The 9761-nt window shown below is 35.3% G+C and overlaps 1 long non-coding RNA gene across 1 annotated transcript; it reads left to right on the plus strand.

Moving 5' to 3' along the window:
• Positions 1-4248: 4248 nt before the first annotated feature.
• On the plus strand, positions 4249-6945 carry LOC137388765 (uncharacterized). The gene is made up of 3 exons (XR_010978024.1): positions 4249-4351; positions 5455-5610; positions 6571-6945. It is a non-coding gene; the product is annotated as an uncharacterized lncRNA (long non-coding RNA).
• The last annotated feature ends 2816 nt before the right edge of the window (positions 6946-9761 follow it).

Genomic DNA, 9761 nt, shown 5'->3' on the forward strand with positions numbered 1-9761 from the left:
GCTGTATGAAGAGGTATAGAAACCTATATTAATTATCCAATGCAAACTTCTCCCTCTCTCCCAGTGGAAACGTCAAAATTTTTTATACTTAGGCTACTGTACATATAAAAAATAGTAACAAAATAGTTTAGTAGCATTAGCACGAATTGTTACCTTTTCAGTGGTTACGACCTGCAATAAAATGTAACTTTATTGTACTGTATGGAATTCTCACCTTTAAGAGACGCGTAGTATCTAACCGCGTTCATAGACAGACTTGTACAGCAGCGTGTTCTGTGCATTAGACTTTTGTGAGGCTGCATAATATAAACTTTGAGGTTATCTTAAATGAGTTAAACTTATTAAATACACACACCACACACACCACACACACACACCACACACACACACCACATACACACCACATACACACCACACACACACCACACACACACCACACACACACCACACACACACCACACACACACCATACAAACACACACACACCATGCACACACCACACGCACACCACACACACACCACACACACCATACACACACCACACACACCACATATACACCACACACACACACCATACAAACACACACACCATAACCACACCACACGCACACACACGCACACACACACACACCACACACACATGCACCATACACACACCACATACACACCACACGCATACCATACAAACACACACACACAACGCACACACCACGCACACCATGCACACACTCAAAGCTATGTTTTGATATTTCCCTAAACTTGACTTTAAACATTGTCATTTTCTTAACTTTATATTTCCTTTTTCCGAATTGGTGCTTTTTGCCTCGCTTTTACTATAACTTTTAACTGACTTTGTTAAAACGTTTTTCTAATTCAACAAGAAAGACCGAGCAAGTCTGTTCAAATTCAATTATTGGAGAGACATGTTGATGTCATATAATGGAAAAAATGTCATAACAAGTGGCTGGATATGGTATTATATTATACTTAGGGTTTTATTTGGTAAGGTGAAAAACTGTAAACCAGGGATGCTGTGACCCGGGGTCCACTGTAATTATACGTCAATATAAAATGTTGTATTCTATAGTCAAAAGCAAACATTTTCACCCAGATTAATACTTTTGCACAATCAGTTTTCTGAGATTTTTTGGCCGGGGGTTTAGCCTCATATGAGTATTGCATTACAAAACAAGAAAAACTGCTCGTAGAAAAATAAGCACACACCACCTGATTAAAATGTGTTTGTTTCGCATGCCCTTTATTAATCTCAAACAACTTCAAACATGTAAGTAGAAAAGTGAAGGTAGTTAATAGATATACAAATAACTTCCATGGAAACATTCAAAAAGAGGATAGCAATTGGCACAAACCATCTGGTCAGCATTCAAGGCCAATCAATTAGCAGCGGCTATCCGGCATCGGCTATTTCCAATGCGCTCATTATCATGTTGGTGAGGAGCAGACAACTTTCTGTTATCATACATTTTCATCAGTATGCGCCAACTGATTCTTCTCTATGCATTTACTCTATAATCTACACATTTATTCCAGGCAAGATTGAAGGTAGTACAGTTAAACTCCTCGTGAAGGAACGACGGTCTATCTTCATGTTTGAAAGTTCCAGGACTGTTGGAGAGTTCACTAGAGAAGTACAGAAGACAACTGAATGCGAATGCGTAATCTCATCTCAGGGTTAGCGTACTTTGCTGGCTGTACTCATCAGGCCTGCCAACTCTCACGCATTGGGCGTGAGACTCACGCAATCACACCAAATAAAAAATGACAATGAGTGAGAAATGCATGAGACTTTTGGCCCAATTTCCACAATTTTAGATATGCTATCATTGATACATCAATTTCCCCAAAACCAAATCTCAAGCATTGCTTGAGATTGCATTGCCCCACTTTTGGGTTGGCAGGCCTGGTACTCATTGACTCACTATACTAGTTCATGGTTTTCAATGAATATCATAGGCTACACCAATAACTCTAACCAACAACTAACATACACTTATAATGATCATCATTACTCAGGACTCTCTAGATTGTAGTTGGACTCAGAAGTTATTCGGCTCTGTAGACCAACTCGGCAGCAGTAAAACCTTTTCCATTAGATAAAGGAGATTGAGCTGACTTGTAGATTAGACTCATTCAAATAAGAAAATTTGAACACATGACTTTAAAAATAAACCTATTATAACACATGACCTTAAAAATAAACCTATTATAACACATGACCTTGATCCCTATGAATAAGTTTTAGGTTTCAATCTAATCTGTGACATTTTTAGTAGACAACTTTCAGTAGCCTTTTACTCTTTGTTTGCTGTCTGTGTTCAAATCACTATGCAGTGTAAGGCATATGAACAGGACTCATAGAGCAGTTGAGCAGCAGTTGTGTCAGCATGAGACATGTAGCTGCCCTGTGAGCTAGGTAGGCACAGCCTGAATGGTACTACTGAATAACCAGTGACATCCATGATGGTACTACTGCTGGTTTATTATCAGATGCATGTCAGCAATGACAGACCAGTATGAACTTTACAAGCCTTAAGAGAAAGTATTCTATGAACAAGATATCTCCCAACAGAAAGTGATCTGTAGACACAATCTGTTTCAATGCTGCTCATATTATGCCATAAATCTCATTCTTTAGATGGGTTTGATTACACTGATGGTGTGCGTCTTGGAGCTCTTGCTCTACCCTTTATCATTTCTGCTGGAGACTCTAAAACCATCATAACATCAAGTAAGTTGGTTTACATGAAGTGCGTTTCTATGTTTTGTTGCTAATGTAGGTTTAAGTTGGCCTTCCGTATGGGTACAAGCAGGAATATAATTGTACAGGCTATTCATAGGTTTAGAATTTTGCAGTAATCCAATGATTTCAATATAATTGTTTCAAAAAAACACAAACATTTTTAGGGAGGGAAATTGAACAAGTAGATGCCAGATGTTTGAACAGGGTATCAACGCAAGGCTCCACCAGCAAGCTGAGTAGATTCAGCAGAGGTATGTAGAGATCCTTATGCTGCCTACTGTTGCTGCTTGTACAGTGCTGCCTATTATAGTCACTTGTAGAGTGCTGCCTATTATAGTGACTTTTAGAGTGCTGTCTATTATAGTGACTTGTAGAGTGCTGACTATTATAGTCACTTGTAGAGTGCTGCCTATTATAGTCACTTGTAGAGTGCTGTCTATTATAGTGACTTGTAGAGTGCTGTCTATTATAGTGACTTGTAGAGTGTTGCCTATTATAGTAACTTGTAGAGTGCTGTCTATTATAGTAATATTAGAAATATTGCATACAATTTATCTTTGTCAACTATTAAAGTCAGACATAATGTCCAAAGTAAACAGCAACAATTGAACCAAACTGCATAAGAAAAGTGTATTGTTGTATTTTATATATTGATTGCTGCTATAGTAATTTCTTGCAAAACAGCAATATACGTACTGCTGTGTTCAGTGCAAGGTTTTACCTATTTAACATGGTTGGCTTGCTACATAAAAACGTCTCTTAATGTTTTCTAAATTTTTTATGTCGGTCAGATTTGTAAAGAGAAACAGCTCTGAATACTCATATAGTTTTAGTTGTTCCATTTTGCTCTATAATATACGGTATCTACTAGTACAACTAAGTTCACGGCTCTTTTCTTAGTCCAACTGATTTTACACAATTAACTTTGCTCCTTTTATTGAATGTATTATTAGTACTGAAAAGTACATAAACAATTTATAACGTTCCAATTATCTTTGTAAGCAGGCTGCTTAAACATTTGCTGCCTTTTATAAAATGACAAGGTATAAGTGAGTTTATATCAGCAATAGAACATGGTTAGTTATTGTATCAGAAGAATGTTACTGCGAGTAGCTGATAAGTTATCACCTTCTTTAGTTGGTCACAGTAAACAGTTCAAGTCCTGAAGTGCCCCTTATTTTTATATTGTGTTTTACAGATAATAATAATTTAAATGCACAGTCACTTGAGGTTTAGAAGTTGGTGTTACCTTGTCTACTGACGAGTATAAACATGTCATATAACACACAGATAGTATGATAGACACTTTTGCTTATTTGGAAAAACAAGTGCTACTGCTTGAGTAAATTTTAGTTTAACTGTAGTAAGTCTCACTCATATCTACTGTTACCGTTTTATGAGAATGCATCTACCATTACAGTGACCAGTATCAAACAGGTGATTGAGTTATTCGAGTCTGTACATGAACAAGTTAAAAGTGGTAGGACTATCAACGCTGCTCTTAAGGAGATTGGCAAGGATAGGAAGACTATTGAAAGGTTCAAGAACATATATTATCTGAACATGACAAATAGCAGCAGGTTGGCTGAGGTTGGTACATAGTTATGCTTTATAATACTCTACTGAAGAATTAAAGCTGGTAACCCCATGTAATATCTTAGTATAAGCTAGAAAGAGTAGCTAATAGGTTCACTCAGTTAAAGTTTGAACTTTGAACACCAGTCAAAACTGGATGCGATTATTAGTTTATACTAAATTTTTGAGTTATCGCTAGGTTGTATTTAAAAAATTTTCTTCAACTCAACTAACCTGATGCATTGAATTTCCTTAGTATTCTTGTGAATTCTTTTAAACAACCCTGGTTACATCCATATATCACTGTTTTTATAATATACCAAAACAGTCTGTGAGATTAAAGAAACACTCATATATCACTGTTCTCATTACGTACCAAAACATCCTGTGACAGTTATGTACCACTCATATATCACTGTTCTCAATGCATGCAAAAACATCTTGTGACCGTAAGGTAACACTCATACATCACTGTTCTCACCGTTGTATAAATGAATAACCTTACATGAACTGAAGCAAAAAAGGAGAAGAAGAGAGTCTGTCTTTCATTCCACTTTGTTATGTATTCCCAATACTGCCTAATCTAGTAGCTTTATACACTAGCTTTATTCACTCACCGTAATTGCTAAGATCACCTGTACTTCGTTAAGCTCAGACGCCAATATAGCCTGAGCATAACAAATCCCATAATACAACACTCACTACATACCAAAACAACCTGTGACAATAAGGTAACAACACTTTACATTACTGTCATTACGACTTTTCATGAAGTCTTTCATTCTTTCATTGAAAGCAATGATATGCCGAATAATAATTATTATATACTTGCAATTTAGTTGTTTAAGATTTGAATGATTTTTCGATGTATAGATTACAATCAGACCAATATACGGTCTTTAATAATCTGGGTATTTTTCTTCTATATAAATCTATAGTTAGGATATATAATCAGCTTCTATACAAATCGCTTGTACTGTTGAAATGAATTGATCTACAAAGTCATCAGCCAAATCTCGCTATCATATACATGTATACTGTAATGGAACAAAGGCTAGGGTGTAAGCTGCATTATGTACATGTATGTGTTATTGATTATTTGTTACTATTATTCATAGCTTGAGAGACAGTGGCGTGGTGAGGACAAGCGGGTAACTCTGCAGGACTTTGATAAACTAGCACAAAAGGAAGTAGACTGGAATCTTCTAAAAAAGCTAGCTGAAGAAAAAAAAGTGACTCTATTTGGTGCCATAAACAAAAACTGACAAAATACAGTAAGGGTCAACTACTAATGTTTTGAAATTGATGCAATTCTTAATCAGCTGTTTTTTCAAGGGTTGTCTTCTCTCACTCATTTTGATACGTTACAAATGATTCAATTAGTTTTCTAAAAAGCTGCGACAAACAAATTATTTATGAAGTCATAGACTGATTAGTGAGCTGATCACCTGATTAAAGTATTTATGTAAAAATCTTGAGTAGCGTTTAATAAAACAACTCAAACAATTCAATACCTATTAAACAATTTTTTGTTCAATAGGTAAAATGAAGTGAATATAGTTATACTTATTGTAATCAAAGGATAGATTGAGTTAAACAGATATAATCTATTGTCAATAAACAATCATTAACGCTAGATACAATGTTAATAGTGAAGCAGGAAAATGTCAGTCTGTCAATAGCGCATTCTTATTATTGCTAAGTATTTAGTTAAAGATCAGTCAATGCTATATTCTACACCAGAAATTGGTTTTGCATTTAATGTGTCTTGGAAAAATAACTCCCCATATTTATGCCAGCTCTCCAGATTTGAAGTTAATTTTGGAATTATCCGCTACGGGACCTACTTTACTATATAGCCAGGTATAGCTGTTCTTCAGTACTGATGTAAACTAATACAATGTTGCTAACTCTGTTTAGTTTAAGTTCCTACAGTCTGGTGAAGTTGATAAATCATGCGTGTATAACAAATACTTTGAAATAATCCTTTCTGTCGCATACTTTCTTAAATTGCATCACCTTATTGTGAATATCCGAAGCATTTTCAAAGCTATAAAGCAAAATGCACAAAGAACTTTAAAACAACTGTGATTGGGTAATACTTGGGAGTTATTTGCTCTTACATTGAGTTTTATTGAAAAGAGGATAGATAACACTTGTAAAGTACCAACACACAACACTTCATTCATAGCCGTTTTAAGATTATGATATATTCTTGATTTTGGTCGTTATAGTAAGAACTGAGATACCGAAAGGGATTCAAGTGCTCTTCTCAAGAATTTCATCAGCAAAAATTTGAAAGAGAGAATTTTACCTGATCTGATGTACTCACTGAGACGTGTATGAACAATCTATTTAAAGTAATTTATTGATTTATGCAATGAATCAAGTTCTATATTTATTTTATTATATTTATTTGTCTGGACCCGTGTTATCTCACCAGATATGCTGCACGCACTGCAAATCAATTCTGTTGTTATTGTCTAATATTGGTGTATTGTCTATGTGAGTTTATGACTTTGCATATCTATGTAATGACTAGTTTGTACTATGCATATAAGTTAAATTGTGTGTATATATTTTTATAAATATGTATATTTTGTATATATCTACTCTAGTTTATCTAGGTTTGAGTTCTCTGTATGTATACACTCGCATGTTTGAACCTTTGTATAATGTAGTGTGTTTAACACATTATTAATAAATGTATTGACTCAAACTATCAATATGTCATGAAGCCATAAAATAACCATAAAGTAGGTGTTCACAATCAACAACTACGGTTACTATTGGATTCCTCACATGTAGTAGTATGTGATACGATTGTGTACAGGTGAGTCATTGGAATTTCAATTGTGAACCATAGCAAGAGCAGAATTTAGTAGTTTTAGGCACGAGTTGGTCTGTGAAGGTACATAAGAACTACATGTCAACTATGTCAACTAAGCTCCAATGATAGTGGATATGTGCATACACACTGATGCATCGGTAAATACCTTCAGCTCGATATCCTTATTAATAATTTAATGCTTGTAGGCTACAATAACCAAACACTCCCCTTATAAAAATGTGTTGGGTCAGGGCTAAAAAAAAGATTTTATTGGGTTTTCCTGCAGGGTAATCAATAGAATAATTTCTGTATTTATTGCTATTTGATGAAAGTGACATGTAGAAGATAACTCCAAAGTTACGAATAAATTTTGGATTAAAAAATTCTTATCATGTACATGTACTTTATTCTGTGACAAGTAATTTTCAATATTTTGTCATATGTACCCCTTAACGATACGTATCGGGAATATTATTAGATTTTCTCAGATTCTTTCATCTCGAACGCTAATTAAATTGCATATTTGCACAGCCTATAGAACAGTGGTACTTTCTAGAATACATATATACATACATGATATTATATGATAGGTGATATATAATATTCACTTACAGTTGAGTGATAAAATTGTCCTTGTGCCATTCATCTGGGATTAAATGTAGTGAATCTTTTGTACATATTTTTATGGTAGAAAGGTCTTACCTAATTGGTGAATTTTTTTAACAGGCTAGTTTGATATATTGCACCACAACAGGCAAGATAAAAGAAATACATTTTTAGTTACACATATATCTTAACTCTATGTATATAAATCTCAAACTTAGTCCCTGTGTATGTGTGTGTGTGCATGCGTGCGTATGTGTGTATATGTGTATGTGTGTGTATGCGTGTGTGTGTGTATGTGTGTGTATGCGTGTGTGCTTATGTGCGTGTATATGTATATGTGTGTATGTGCATGTGTGTATGCGTGTGTGCTTATGTGCGTACGTGTGTATATGTGTGTATGTGCATGCGTGTATCTGTGGGTGCGTATGTGTGTGTATGTGCGTGTATGTGCGTGCGTATGTGCGTACATGTGTATGTGTGTGTACGCACCATGTTCTATTGCTGTTATAAGCTCACCTATACCTTGTCATTTTATAAAAGGCAACAAATGTTGAAGCAGCCTGCTTACAAAGATAATTGGAACGTTATAAATTTTTCATGTACTTTTCAGTACTAATAATACATTCAATAAAAGAAGCAAAGTTAATTGTGTAAAATAAGTTGGACTAAGAAAAGAGCCGTGAACTTAGTTGTACTACTAGATATGATACGGAGCAAAATGGAACAATAAAACTATATGAGTATTCAGAGCTGTTTCTTTTTACAAATCTGACCGACATACAAATTTAGAAAACATTAAGAGACGTTTTTATGTAGCAAGCCAACCATGTTAAATAGGTAAAACCATGCGCTGAACACAGCAGTACGTAGATTGCTGCTTTGCAAGAAATTACTATAGCAGCAATCAATAATCAAAATATACCTATCCATGTTTCTTATACAATTCTGTTCACATTGTTGCTGTTTACTTTGGACATTATGTCTGACTTTAATAGTTGACAAAGATAAATTGTACGCAATATTTCTACATATTACTATAATAGACAGCACTCTACAGGTCACTATAATAGGCAGCACTCTACAAGTCGCTATAATAGGCAGCACTCTATAAGTCACTGAAATAGACAGCACTTTACAAATCACTATCATAGGCAGTACTCTACAAGTCACTATAAATATAATAGACAACACTCTACAAGTCACTATAATACGCAGCAGTCTACAAGTCACTATAATAGACAGCACTCCACAAGTCACTATAATAGACAGCACTCTACAAGTCACTACGCACGCACATACGTGTGTGCGTATGTGTGTGTATATGTGTGTATGTGCGTGTGTGCGTGTGTACATGTGTCTGAACAGACTTTTTCTGGTCCTAACCAGAAAGAATGAGAGCTATCGGTCATAGATATAGTAAGCCCTAAATTGGCGAATAGCTAACATTACAATGGAGCAAAAGTGAGGCCTATAATTGGCTGTTGTTTTCACGACGGTGGGTCGCAGTGATGTGCATCGTAGCGTGAGAGCCTTCAATTGAGCAATAAGTTTAGTAGTGGAAGCACGCTTGTCATGCTAGTTTTTAAGTCATAAACGTAACAATAAGACATATTCTTAGTGAAATGTCATCAGAGGAGACCACAACACCCCAGGTATATCCTGAATTGCCCATAACAAGACAGGACTTCAACTCAAAACAAGAAGTTCTCAACAATATCATACCTAAACTATCTATGCCGATTAAAGACACCAAGCTGAAAGCTGCTAGTGGAAAATAATAAGAAAATCATCATCATTTCGTCATTGATTTTGAGTCAGCAGCCAAATCTGTACATGGCATTGCTCAATATCTTTACAGCAACTACCCTTACATCAACTACTTCCTAACCTTTAGGATCAACCAGGATCACATTGAGATTCTGTTTTCTACAATACGATCTAAGGGTGGCTATAAAAATAACCCGGATGTGCAGTGCTTTAGATCTGCAC

Source organism: Watersipora subatra, chromosome 2 (genome assembly GCF_963576615.1).
Source record: "Watersipora subatra chromosome 2, tzWatSuba1.1, whole genome shotgun sequence".
NCBI lineage: Eukaryota > Metazoa > Bryozoa > Gymnolaemata > Cheilostomatida > Watersiporidae > Watersipora > Watersipora subatra.